Genomic DNA, 14,832 nt, shown 5'->3' on the forward strand with positions numbered 1-14,832 from the left:
CATTCTATTCCCGTTCCTGACCCTCAAAATCTGTGAGCGTAAAAAGATGGTTGCACTAAGATTGGGAGTAACTGGGGGCACCTGGGTGGCTCAGTCGGTGAAGTGTCTGACTTCGGCCTGGGGCGTGATCTCACGGTTTGTGAGTTCGAGCCCCACGTCGGGCTCTGTGCTGACAGCTCGGAGCCTGGAGCCTGCTTCGGATTCTGTGTGTCCCTCTCTCTCTGCCCCTCCCCCATGCGCTCACTCGCGCGCTCTCTCTCTCAAAAATAAATAAAAACATTTTTTTTGGGGGGGGTAACCGGTGACTCGGCCATCCACAACCAAAACATGCCTTATCTAAAGGCCAACTACTACTCAGCTCCCAGTCTTTTCCCAGCGAAATGGGTGCCTAGATTCGCTGAATATTCTGAGCTTTTCAAAGGAACGGGAATATCTAGATTTTTCAATTTTATTATTTCAAAAGTTTTTCTTAAAATATAGCAGAGGCAAACAACTCGTGTCTGTGATTCCCGATTGGCCCAAGTCACCCATTTGCAAACTTCTGTCTGTCGTTCTCCGAAGTTCTGTGAGCTCACGTGCTTGTCTCTGTGTCCCTCACACTTTCACAGCACAAAGATGAGACCCTGGACCAGGGACTCGATCTTCCAGCACTGGCTGAGGCCAGCAGATGGTGGATGCCTAGCTGCCCAACCTGGGTTTCACTGCACTTCCCTTACCTGCCAAGCAGGGGCACCAGTGACTCCCTTAGCTGCTCTATGGGCCACCATGAGGCTTAGATCCAAAGAAGTGTGTATATGAAGAGCAATCTGTGAAGAACAACGTGGTTGGTACAAGTAAGGGGCCACATGGTGGCCCCCCAAAAGATATGCCCATGTCCTAATCCCCAGAACCAGCAAATGTGACCTTACTCACTTCGCAGAGGTGATCCAATGACAAGTGTCCTTATGAAAGACCCGTAGAGGGAGACAGATGCATGCAGAGGAAAAGGCTGTGTGAGGATAAAGGTAGAAACTGAAGTGACGCAGCCACAAGCCAAGGAATGACAGGAGCCACCAGAAGCTGGAAGAGACAAGGAATGAAATCTTCTACTGGAGCCCCTAGTGGGACCAAGGCCATCCCAGCACCTTGATTTCAGACCTCTGGGCTCCAGAGCTATGAGAGAACAAACTTCTGATCGTTTGCCAGCATCATTCTTAGGAAACTAACACAGCACGTAAGCAGAATTATCACTGATTCCTTTGAGCAGTGCACCACATTGGCCATGAGGCTGGCCACTCCGGTCTGAAGGGACTCCTTGCTAAAGTCACCCATCTGGCCATTGTTCAGCAGCGCCTTGTGAAATCACATCCATTCTGGGATGAGTTACTCACATCTTGAGTTGTTCAACATTCTCTTTTCATCCTGGTGATAAACTCAGGCAGGTGGTGGGCCATTGCACAGAGCAGTGGTCCTGGAAGGCTGGTCCCCAAACCACCCTCATCAGAACCCCCTGGAACAGGTCCTAACAAACCTGGCTCTCAGGCTTTGTCCTAGATTTCGTGGGTCACCTGCCAGAGGTGAAAAAGGTAAGGAAGACTGAGAGGACTGTGAACCAGTAATTTGAACAAGCTCCTCAGGTGTCTGTTCTGCTCACTAGAACTGAGAAACCTTCACCTGGGAAGGAGCCGTGGTAGCCTTGAATCAAACGGCCCGGGGCTGATTCCAGCCCTGCTTCTCATCACCCACTAAAGCTGCAGCTCTCTAGGGCTGCTTTCTCCTCTGTAAAGTGGGGATCATAAAATAACGATGGTCCACCAAAGGATTGTGGCCGAAGAGAGTTTACATGGGATCGTGCATACAACCCACCTGGTACGGTGGCTTAATAAATCTTGGATGTTGTTAACATGCTGGGCATGGGGGGGACGATCCTGCCCCACCAAGTACATAGCTCCAGGCCCCTGAGGTCAGTGCCACATGAGCCTCCCAGGTGGTCTCCCCAGTTCGAATCCACCATTCTCCATGGGAAGGCACTCACTGCAAACTTCTAATCTGACCATGTTTAATGGGATCCGTATCACTTTCTCTGAAAACGAAGATGTATGTCGTGGACATCATCTCTATCTTTGTTCGGGCCTTCTAAGACTATCAGAAGACTTTGAAAAAATGTTCTTCTTAAGGAAAAAAAAAATTACCGATTTTGTTAGTCCTCTGCCTAAAGTCCTTTGTCTTCGTGTGGTGCATAGTGGCCCATGTGACCTCCCTCAGTTCACCTCTCGATCTCGCCTCCCTAACCATCACCTCCTCTATGAAGGCTCCCATGATTCCCTCTTCTTACGCCAATAATCCCTACAGCTGCGCTCTTCACCCCCTTCTCTGTGCCACCCTCTCCCCAGTTCATGAACTGCGTCGCATAGAACCTGGGGCCCCAGACGATGCCACCAGACTACCTGTGTTTGAGTTCCAGGACCATGACTTACTAGCTGTGTGATCTGATCCTTCTGGGCCACCACCCCCTTGTCTCCACAGTCCGAATTGTGATAAATCTTAAATGAGGTGATCCTTGTCAAGTATCAGACGTGGTGCCTGGAACATAGTAAACACTGAAACTCTGTGCTACTCTTGTTATTGTTCTTTGGAGAACTCTAAAATACAATTAAGGTGACCTTTATTTTGCTCTCCAGACAGCCACAGAAAACCGACAAAGACAATCCGTGGTTAGACGGGCGAATCACCAAAGCCCAGGCTTGGGAAGAACCTCGGAGATAACTTGGTCCAACTCATTTTACCGGCCATAGGACAATATCACTGTGGCTTGGGGTGCAAGTCAGAGGGCTCTTGTCTGTGTGACTGAAGGACCCAGAACAAAACAAAACACATTGCAAACCCTATCCTCATGACTTCCTTGAGAAACAGGTATGAGGCAAGGACTCGGAGCCCCAATTTCTAGATGAGGGAACTGAGTCACAGGCTTGTGTGACCAAGAAGTCACACAGCCAACGGGGAGGGCCAGCTCCTGGATAACCTCCTCCATGCTGTCAGTGAACAGCCTCAAGACCAGGAAGTTGTTTGGGTCACGAAGACTGCTCCTGTGGGAAATGAATGTGAGGTGATCACCTGAGCTTATGGGAAACAGAGCAAAGGGAGTCACGTTCAGGTTTTGTTGTTCATGTTGAACCCTGGGCCGTGGTGAACGCTTGTTTTCCTTGATTCCGGAAAAGCCTTATGATGAGAACAGGCGGTGAAGCATCCGGTGAGGCAGCATGGCCTCATGGGATGTGGGGATGGTTTGGAATCCAAAGGCTGAGACCCCGCCCCTGCCTGTCATTAGATGGGAGGACCCACACACAGATCCTATGCCCTAAGAGCTCCGTCTTCAGCCCTACAACAGGGGCATTGGTAACACCTCCCTCGTGGCGCTGTCATCAGGATCTTAGAGATGTGCATGGAACACATGACACAGGTTAGGCGCTCTACAGCGCCTATTGCTGTGACTGGAGCTGTCTGGGCAGCTACACACGTAAACCCCCCCGGGAGGAGGTAGAAGGTATCTGAAAAGGCGGGCTTGAGTGTTAGAGAGGTGGTGCCTACAAGCAACAAATCTTCGCTGAGCACCTGTGAGTGCCAAGCACGGGCCAGCACCCTGCAGACACGCTCTCGTCTCTGTGTCCTCCACCCCAGGCACAGGGCCCAGACATCATGCGATGAGGTTTGGTGACTTATGTTATGAATTCAACGTACAAATGAGTGAATGAATGGCTGCAGGAAGGAACACGCGAAGGCATTTAATTCTCACAGCACTGCCAGAGAAATATTATCATTTTCTCACCTTCTAAATTAAATGAACAGAAGCCTTGAGCGGGGAAATCGCTTCTCCAAAGTCTTATAGAGGAATCAGGTGGCGGGTCAGGCGTCTTTTGCAAAGTGATTTCAGGCGAAACCCAGAAGATGGGGTTGCAGCTAAAGAAAGAGCCCAGGGAAGAGAAGTCCAAGGAGAGGAAACACCCATGTGAAGGCCATCAAATGAAGCAGGGACTGGCATGTTGGAGGAGCAGAGAGAGCCAGTGGGCCCTGAGCACATGGCCCATGGCCCAAGATGAACTCAGGGAGCAAGGTAGGGGTCAGAGCAAGTAGGGGATTATCATCTTCAGTCAAGGCTTTGAATTTTATTCTAGGCACAAGGGTAAGACTTTAAAGCATTTTCAGCAGAGGAGGAACGTGATTCCAATTTCACCTTGGTGCAGTTTAGAGAATGGCCAGGAAGAGGGAACAGGAATAGAATCTAGGAGGCTTTCAGAGCAGAAGGCCAGAGAAGAGCCGATGTGCTGGTGTCATGTTGAGGTGGAGGAAAATGAACAGTCTAGAGAAGTCTTGGGTTAGTAGACTCAGTGGACCATAGACCAGTAGAGGGGATTAAGGAAAACCCCAAAATAAAACCGTCTTCTGCCTGGAGCCATTTCCTAGGACTTCAAAGGCTAGATGAAAAGCAGGTGAGGGAAGGCCAAGCGTCTAGATGGGGCACTGTGGGGTTGAACAACTATGGGACAACCAAGCACAGATGTCAGGAGGGTATGTAAGGGCTGGTCAGAGACCTGTCTTCGAAAGTCCTTCGCATAGGGGTGGTATTGTGGGAACATATAAAATCACATTGGCTTGGAGTGGAGAGTGGGAAAGTTAAATATAGCGTGAGAAATGCACCAAGCCCTGAGGAATATTTAGAGGCTGGGAGGAGGAGGAAGAGGAGGAGGAGGGGGAGGAGGGGGAGGAGGGGAAAGAGGGGGAGGAAGAGAAAGAAAATGTAATTAACAACCAAGATGAAAACCAGGAGGATTTGGGATGTTTCAGGAGACAGCATGGGCATTGACTCAAAGTAAACAGAAGTTTAAAATTAGGTCAGATCCACTGGTTTAACTGCCTTGTTTTCATATGGGAATCTGCAGGCCAGATAAGGGAAGTGGCTTGCCCAAGATCACACAACCAGATAACCTCAGAAGAACTTTCTAATAATGAGAACTATCGCCCAGTGGTGACCTACTCTCTCTTCTCCTGTCGTGGACTCCCTGCCGTGGACAGATGTGAAGAGAAGCCACTAGATATTAGAGCGCAGCTGTGTATATTGGGGATGGAGGTGGGATCGAGGTAGAGGAGACTCCTGTCAGCTCTAAGGACTCAGGGACAGCCAGAAAAAAACTTGGTAAATCAGGATTCCAGGGGGCCCTTTCATTGGCGCACAAATGAAAACACCAAGAGCCATAAACGCAAATAAGTGACCATGTGGATGAACAATGGACTCTTTGGACAAAAAGCCCATTTACAAAAAGCACGCTAAAATAGAAGTTTCTTGCTGATGCTCTGTAATGATGCCGGGAAAGCAATCAAATGTATTGACAGGTTTCTGTCCGGTCCCCCACTCTGTGGGGGAAACCTCTGTGTCTGTACCACAACTCAGAAGTATCAAGAGCTTAGGATTCTGCATCTCCGGTGTTGCATGTGCCCACGATGTGAATGCCAGAGGCCAGCGCGCCTGGGGTCAGAGGTCGATTCTCCCCCTCCCCCAGGATTCCCCGGGCCAGGGCTTCCATGCAGGCACCGACAGGACAGAGCCCAAAGCCTTTGGTCAACACAATCTTCATAACTTCCCTATGAGGCAGCTGGGTGAGGCAATCTGCCCCCAACGCTCAAAGGGAAGTAAGGACAGATGAGGCCATTGACAGAGCGCTCAGTGGTAAAGCAAAAAAAAAAAAAAAAAAAAAAAAAAATAGCCCTCAGAACACGTGAGGGAAGGGCTAAGTACCTCTTTCACTCTTCTCTCTGTCACCGCTTCGACTTTCCTACTGGCTTTCCCTTTCTCTCATTCCTACCCGCCCCCTGTCATCCAGTCACTCTGTTTAGTCCCAGAGGCTAGGAGTGCTACGGTTTCTGACCTGACAAGGGTCATATGGCCGCTAGAACATAAGAGAAGGAGGTGGGGGGTACAGATGAAGACAAGTTTTCATTGCACAGAGGGCAGAAGCAGAGGGCAATCCCACTCGGGGCAGTGACTCTATTTTCTCCCAAATAACAATATGGGTGAAGACACGGGAACTGCGGGAGAGTTACGGGGCTGAAGAAGAGACACAGCTGGCCAAGGGTCAACAGGAGGGGTGTCGGGGGACCCCGGGCCCCAGCATAGCAGTGATGCTGTGAAAGTGTGATGGCACTAGTCGGCACAGCGGCATGATCTGCTCCAACAGTGCCCAGGAGCTGGGTACAGCAGGAAGGGCCGAAGGCCTGCCCAGATCTGGTGCAGCCCTGCAGCGTTCCCAGGGCCAATGAGGTCAGTCGTAAGGATGAGAATGGTGAGGTGAAGGGAAAGGTTCTGAGTCAAGGCCAAAGTCTCCAGCCAATAGTGGGGAAGGGACACTGCCAGTCGCAAGATGGAGTGAGCCTCCAGGGAGAAGGCAGCATGATGGGAGGAAGGAGCAACAAAAGTCTAACCTGCCAGTGGAGGCCAGGAGGGAGCCAGTCTGTCACCGTGAACCCACCCCCATGACAGGAGCTGTGGCGCGGGCAGGAGAGCCACAGAGAGAGTCGGGTCTTGTGAAGGCGGGAGTCACCCTCACTGAGGAGGCCGAAATGCAGAATAGTAAGCAGAGGGGAAAGATTTGTGAGAAAGGACCGGAATACAGAATGCACACAAGACATCGACGTGTAGAAACTTCTACTCTGGAATCCTTAATGAAGGACCTATGGATATTACGGGTTTCTTTTTTTTTTTTTTAAGAAAATTTTTTTTTAATGTTTATTTATTTTTGAAAGAGAGACAGAGAGAGGGAGACGGAGGATCTGAAGCAGCCTCTGAGCTGTCAGCACAGAGCCCGATGCGGGGCTCGAACTCACGAGCCACAAGATCATGACCTGAGCTGAAGTCGGAGGCTTAACGGACTGACCCGCCCAGGCGCCCCCAGATACGATGTGTTTCTTTATCAAATACTATTAATGGGGGATTCTTGTAAAAAAAAAAATCAAAATGTCTATTGAGAAGTGAAGGGATAAACACAATGTGCTATATCCATACGATGAAGTTCTGGTACCTATTACTACATGGATGCACCTTGGAAACGTTATGCTAAGTGAAATGAGCCAGACACAAAAGTACAAATATTGTATGGTCCACTTACCTGAGGTCCACTTACATGCCTAGAATAAGCAAATTTATAGCGATAGGAAATAATACAGAGGTTACCAGGTGGGGACTGGGGGATGGGGGAAATGCAGAGTTAGTGTTTAATAGATGCAGAGTTTCTGTTTGGAATGACGAAGTTCAAGAAATGGAGAGTAGTGATGATGCACAACATTGTGGATGTGCTGAAAGCTACTGAGCAGTACATCTTAAATGATTAAAATGGTAAGTTTTAGGGGCACCTAGGTGGCTCAGTCAGTTAAGCATCGGACTCTGGCCCAGGTCATGATCTCACAGTTCGTGGGATCAAGCCCCCTGTGGGGCTCTGTGCTGACCGCACGGAGCCTGCTTGGGATTCTCTCTCTCTGCCGCTCCCCTGCTCGTCCTCGCTCCTGCTCTCTCTCTCTCAAAATAAATAAATAAGCATTTAAAAAATGGTAAATTTAATGTTATATGTATTTTACCACGATGAAAAAGAATATTTAAAATAATCAAAACCAAATCTGATCATGCCTTTGAATGCTATGCCCCAGTTATAGGAAAACCAGGAGACAAAATAATGTGTTAAATGACACCACTGGGGTGCCATACAAAAACGCATAATTTAAGAAACAACAAACAACAAGCAGCCTGGTTCCTTAAAGAACAACAAAAATTCAAGGCAGAAAGGGGAAAATAGAGGAAACCCATTAACTAAAAGAGGCTTAAAAGACATATCCACATGGAATCCTGATTTGAACAAAGTAATTGAGATAATTTGAACACTGATTGGGTATTTAATAATATTAAGGAAGTACTATTAATTTATTTTGGCATAATAATGATCTTGCAAGTAAGTTTTTTTTTTTTTAACGTTTATTTATCTTCGAGAGAGACAGAGACAGAATGCGAGTGGGTTAGGGGCAGAGAGAGAGAGGGAGACACAGAATTGGAAGCAGGCTCCAAGCTCTGAGCTGTCAGCCCAGAGCCCGACACGGGGCTCGAACTGGACCCCAGAACTTTCCGGGGTAAGTAAGTTACTTATTGCCAAGTTCAAGCTGGAAAAAAGAAGGCTCAGTTAAGGACACATAAGGACACAGTGGTGGAGACTCCAGGAAGGCAGCTCTTGGCTAACTACGGGGATTTTCTCCACATCAGCAGGTAGCGTGGGACATCAAAGAGGTTTTCAACATTTTCCAGTCTGTCAGACCCAAGAACGGAGGAGAATAAATACACCCCCCTGAGGGAGCAGCACAGGCCAGAAATGATCCAGAGGCATATACTCATCTTGTGGCTTCCTCTACCCCTAGCACAGTAGCCCATATCGGATGTAAAAGGAGGTCTACCCCTCGGCGAGACGTAAAGGGGGTAGCGAGAGCCCCTGCACCCTTCCTAGCTCTGTGCCTTTGAGCGAGGGAGTTAACCTCTACGAGTCGCAGTTACTCATCTGTAAAATGGGATTCCTTACACTTGCCTTACTGAGTTTAACAAAAGGCTGAGAGACACTCTACGAGCGATCGCAACTTTCATTTACTGCACATTTGCCGTGAATCCTGTATGGTCAGCTCTGCCATCGTGATTGCCTTGAAGACACTAATTTGTCCCAGCACAACTGATGTATTAGGGAACAATTCGAGCATAACGCAAATTTCGTGTTTCTTGCGGGGGATTTCCTCCGCGAGGAACAACAGATGCTCCCAGCCGCACCACGCTAGGTAGGAGCATACAAAACACGCTTCAAACATCCACCGGCTGCCTCGGGTAGAAACGCAGGGTGTGTGTCATGAGCCTCACCCATGCACATCTGGTGCAACAACTTTTCATCCGGTTTCAAATACGCTCCTGTCGCTGCTTTCCGAGGTCTCACAAGCTACGGCCCTTCTGACACCCACGGACACCAGGAAACTTCAGGTCTCCCTGAGAATAAAGTGCCGTGTTTATTGCAGTATTTTTGCAGTCCTTAACCGCTTCATGGGTAAAACTGTGCTACCCTTTGATTAGGTCCCTATCGCATTCGTGTCTTTGTGTACGGGTGTGTGTGTCGCTGCTGAAGTTGGTGAGTGTTTTTCCCCTCACCCCATTTTCCCCTAAGCCCTGTGGTTTAATTGGGTGATTTTGCACAGCACAGTGATTTTTAGGAGTGCATACGTTGTCTTCTAGCAGACCTGGCTGCACTAAGCGATTTACGTGCTTTCAATTTTCAGCAACTCAGTGTCAGGGATGCTCTTCTTGTCTTCGTATCATAGGTTCTCGGGAAATGGCAGCTGCTGCTGGGACCGAGGCGCACAATGAAATCAGTCCAGGACTGGAGAAGGGCCCCTCGTCAGGGCACTCGCCCTCACTGATGGTCAAGCAAGCGGATAATCAATGGCAGGTTTTTGCTTGGGTGGTGTAGGCCCTTCCGTCTTTCCAGAGCCTCCAGTTCTGCAGCCCTCCCACCAAGGAGATGAAGCAGGGGCCTCAGTGGACCAGCCCCCAGGCCATTCACGCACCACACGGGTCAGGTAAGCCTATGGCCTGTTCGGTCCTGGGGGATGTCTTTGTAATCCGCCCCCTCCTCACTGACCCAGTGCCTTCACTGAAACATCAGTTTGCTGGAGAAGCTTCTTAACAGTTCAATCAAATGCTTTCGGTAAAATCTGCACGATTACTTATGGCCCCGATGTCTTCAACGTCTGGCACTTCCTGTTCTGCGTTCTCTGTGAAAAGGGCCCAAAATGAGTCATTGAAAGATTCGTGCGGTCGATCAGGATTTGCTCCAGAAGCCCTCCCAAGTGCCTGCCGTTCTCCGTGTCTCTATTTCTCCAGGTTTCCCTTCTGGAGAGCTTTTTTTGGAATAAGTGACCTCTTGAAGATAAAAGCTGAGAAGCTCGTTTATTCATCCGTCAACGCCTCTGGTCAAGAGCCACGTTTGTGCTGGGCTCGGCGCAGGTGGTGGGGGCCCAGCCGGAGGCAGCACAGCTGACCCCATCCACTCTCATGGAGCATACAGTCCAGTGAGGTCACAGAAATAATATATCACAAGTCTACCCATTTTAGACACATTTTCAAATTAAATTATGGGAAAGATGCCCACAGTTCTTCCCTTTACTGGGATTTCAGGGGCAAAAAAGTGGCAAGTTACAAATCCCAGCTCTGTGGCCCTTCGGACTTATCACCATGAGTGATTCGGTTACCCTCTCCGAGCCTCGGTGTTCTCATCTGTACATTGGGGACGTACCTATGTTGAAAGGTTGCTGTGCAGATTACAAAATTTATGGCATGTAAGGCATCCAGCACAGTGGCGCGTGACATTAAAAAGCTGTTCGTTGTCTCCCCCTTTCAACTCAGTCGGCCCTCGGCCTTCAGGGTAGCAAGCACTTGGCACAAGGAACTCTGAGTCAGCGCTTTCTGAATGCTCACCCATTCAGGAGCACTTCGGTTTCGCTTGGGAGGCTCACTCAGGCACAGATACTTAGGGATCAGGACTCAGAAGACAGGGGAGTAGCCTTGGGCTGAGTCTAGGAGAGACAATTCACCCAAAGGTCTTGGTATGAGACCTCACCATGCTACAGCTCTGCCAGCTTGGCCCCTGGAGATGCCTCCATAGTTCTGGGCATGATGAAAACCAACCAGTCACCATAATGGAAAACGAAGCAGCACAAGCCTCCAGCCTTCCCCACCCACACCTGCATTTGCCCCTCTGAAATTGAGCTTTCTTCATTCCCCATAAATGGTCATTTTAATCCATTAAGCCACTTTTGACTACCTGCAACACAGACATTTAGTTGCTGGCTTGTGTTCGGCCAGGAGCTAATGAGGAAATAACTCTGCTACCAGTTGAATTCACAAAAGGTTTTTTCATTATGAAATGTAGGCATCCCTTCTTTTCCCAGCATTGTCAGGAAATGAGTTTTGAGGGACCCCCCAGGTGTCACTTGAAAATCGTGGCTTTCGGCTTGGATCTAGGCCTGTGCAAGAAAATTCCAAGATGCGGTATCTTCCCCCATGAGTGATTCTTCCTGAGGACTGACCTGAACTGCATTTGAAAAATAGTAAGTGCATTATCTCTAACCTCTCGACAACTCTTGGGAAAAAGTATGATTATTCTGGCTTACCAATAAGGAAACTGAGGCCCGGAGAGATTGAGACCAGAAAATGTTGACTGAGCCCTTTCTAGGGATGGCCTTTCTTGACTCTGTTAGGTCCCCATGGAATTTGGTTTCAGAGTACCAAAATATGTTCATATAATTATACTTAGCAAAATTGTGTTCAGCGACCCATTTCTTTTGTCATTAAATGCCTCTTTTCTCCCTGGCCAGAAGAGCCTCCACAGATAAGGGATGCTGTTTGCTTTGTTCATCTGGACAACGATAATGGGAGCCCCCTGGATGCCAAACTCTAGTCCAGCCGCTGGAGACTCAGTGGTGACGATGACGGGAATGGGTCCTAAGGACATTACAGTTCCGCTTTCAGTACTGCAATCCCAGCTCCCAGCTCAGGGCCTAGTGCACAGCAACCGTTCGATAAATGCCACTGACCACATGAATGCTTGAGATGCAGGCCCCCTGCTTCCAAGAACTGATCTGCCTATGCCTCAGCCATTAGTGTCTCTTCGGTGTCCTCACCAGGTCCTTTGTGATCACAGTCTCATCCGCTCCCTTTCCAACCCAGCAGCGCTCAAACAAACACGGCTTCATCAAATAATGCTCTCAGATATCCCTGCCTTTGAATGCACTATTTCTTCCTCCTGGATTGCAAAGACCATCTGGCTCAAACCTTCACCTAAAGCCACCTCCTCTCTGAAGCCTTCCGCAACCTTCCATGGCAGACCAAGCTCATTCCCCTGTGCCATCCTGAAGCACCTAGTTTATAACTGTATCATGGCACGAATTAGACCACACTGGCGTTAATTATTGCCTTGCAGCCTTTGAAATCGGGCTGTGAGACCACAGCGGATAGATAGGCCCATGGGTTGCTCACTGTTGCATCATCTTATATCTGTTAGGAAGTTTCAAACGGCAAGTAATAGCCAACCCAATGAAATTGTCAAATAATAAAGACACCTGTTGTCTCACAAACTAATATAAAGTTGGGTGCAGAGACCCCAGGACTGCTTAGTTCAAAACTTCAAGGAACTCTTCGAGAAACCGGCACGTTCCAGAGTCCCACTCAGCCATCTCTGTGAGCAGTACTGTGATTACAAGATGGCGGCCACAGTTTCATGTGTTACATGTGGACACAGCAAGGTCGGCAAAGGGGAAATGTGAGAAATGGGGAAATAACCCCTCTCTCATGTCTCTTTCTAAGATCGAAAACCCTTTCTCAATCATCCAAATTCCCTCTCACATCCTGTGGGCCAGAAATGTCCCACATGTCCACACCCAAACCAATCCCTGGCAAGGAGAATGAGACCACTTTCATTGCTGAGATTAATTCTTTCTCTTCCTCTGAAAGACGCAGCCTCCGAGGAAGGCGAACAAACTCAAGGCTTTGTTAGCAGGGAAGAAGTGGTGGGAACAGATTAAGCTGGCAAAGCGGTGGCATCGGCCGTGCCCCTTATGATTTCTTACTATACAAACCCACTGTTCTCCTAAATTACGTAGGCTCACCGCCCACGATGGAACTCTTGTTATGGTAGACCTAGGCAAAAACTGGCTGGTTTATTGGAAAGACATCACCAGGTCACCTCTGGCTGGGATTTCACCGTGCAGGCCCAACTCCATGTCGGTCTTGCTGCTTGCTCTGGGTTGGTGCAATGAATTCACTCAGCGGAAATGTGTTGAGTGCCATCGTATGACAGCTCCTAAGTTTTGGGGTCCCAGGAAATAAGCCACAGGCTCTGTTCTCGAGTGGCTCGGTCCACTTCACAGCCTCATTTGTTTTTTCCTCCAAAACATGAGACAGGCAAGAAGACACTCCCCTGGTACAGATTAGGAAATTCAGGGACAGAGGAGCAGTGCGATAATCACGCCAGTACAGAAGCTCTTCTCGGACCGAAATGATCAGAAATGCAACCAGCCAACTACAGGGCCATTTATAATTCTGCTCAGCTTACAGACAATGGCTCTGTCTGAGATCTAGTCCACAGGCTAAGGTGGGAAACAGAGCATCTCATCCCATGAGACGTTCCCGGGAAGAAAAGGGTTCCACAGTCAACTGCTTTTGTGAAATGCTGCCTACTAGCCCCACCTTCCTCTGAAGAACACAACTCACTCTAATGTACCGAAGGCTCTGAGAAGTTCCACAAGAAATTAGCTGGTTCCACTCAGCAGGTCAAAATCTCATTTGCTCACCGAACATTGTCTCATTGCCTAACACCTCCTACAGCATTCATTCATTACGTAGCTATCGCATATCTACCATGTGACATGCATTGCGTACTTGTGAACAAAATAGACATGGCACCTGTGTTCTTGAACTTTACAAAGTAAATGGAACAAAGTCCCACACCACAAAGAGCGGTGCTTGCTGGGCTAATGAATATTATTATGAAATGTATGGCTCAACAAGTGTTTCTATAACTAATTACTGTGCTTAAATGGATTCCCACCTGTATTATTATCAACCCATCCAAGGTGGCATGGATAAGAATCAAATCCAGGACCATCTCCCTGAGATTACTATTATCTACATGACCCATGTATCTCAGAATATCCTTGGGCGTACTGGTCAGATTTGGGAGCAGCCACAAAAAGCACCAAGATCTTGGTAGCTTAGAACAACAGCAAAAATTTATTTCTAGCTCATGTTTGCATATTGACAGCTGAAGTGCAGCAGCGGTCGCTCTGTGCTATGGATTAAATATTTGTGTCCCCTCGGGATTCATATATTGAAACCTAAGGCCCAATGTGATAGTATTTGGAGGTGGGAACTTTGGAAGGTGATTAGGTCACAAGGGTGGAGCCCTCATGAGTGAAATTAGTTCCCTTATAAAAGAGACTCCAGGGGCACCTGGGTGGCTCAGTCGGTTGAGTGTCCAACTCTTGACTTCAGTGAGGTCATGATCTCAGGATTTGTGAGTTCGAGCCCTGTGTCAGGCTCAGCACTAACGGCATGGAGCCTGCTTGGGATTCTCTCTCTCTCTCTCTCTCTCTCTCTCTCTCTCTCTGTCTTTCTTTCTGCTCCTCCCCCACTTGCTCTCTATCTCTCTCTATAAGTAAATTAAAACATAAACTTAAGGGGCGCCTGGGTGGCTCAGTCGGTTAAGCGTCTGACTTCGGCTCAGGTCATGATCTCGCAGTTCGTGAGTTCAAGCCCCGTGTCAGGCTATGTGCTGATGGCTCAGAGCCTGGAGCCTGTTTCAGATTCTGTGTCTCCCTCTCTCCCTGACCCTCCCCCGTTCATGCTGTCTCTCTCTGTCTCAAAAATAAATAAACGTTAAAAAAAATTTTTTAATAAATAAATAAATAAATAAAATAAAACATAAACTTAAAAAATTAAAAAAAAAAGAGAGAGAAACCCCAGAGAACTCACTCATCCTTTCCACGGTGTGAGGACAGCAAAAAGCTGGCCACCTATGTACCAGGAAGCAGGCTCTCACCAGACAACAAATCTTCCAGTGCCTTGATCTTGGGCTTTCTGGCCCTCAGAACTGGGAGAATAAATTTCTGTTGTTTATAAGCTACCAATCTATGCTATTTCTCTTAAAGCAGCCTGAACAGACTGAGACACTCTTCTCCACATGTCCTCTCATGCTGGGATCCAAGGCGAAGGAGATCCAGGCTGTGTGGAGA

The sequence above is a fragment of the Herpailurus yagouaroundi genome, unplaced genomic scaffold (assembly GCF_014898765.1).
Source record: "Herpailurus yagouaroundi ecotype Mexico unplaced genomic scaffold, PumYag 186, whole genome shotgun sequence".
Lineage (NCBI taxonomy): Eukaryota > Metazoa > Chordata > Mammalia > Carnivora > Felidae > Herpailurus > Herpailurus yagouaroundi.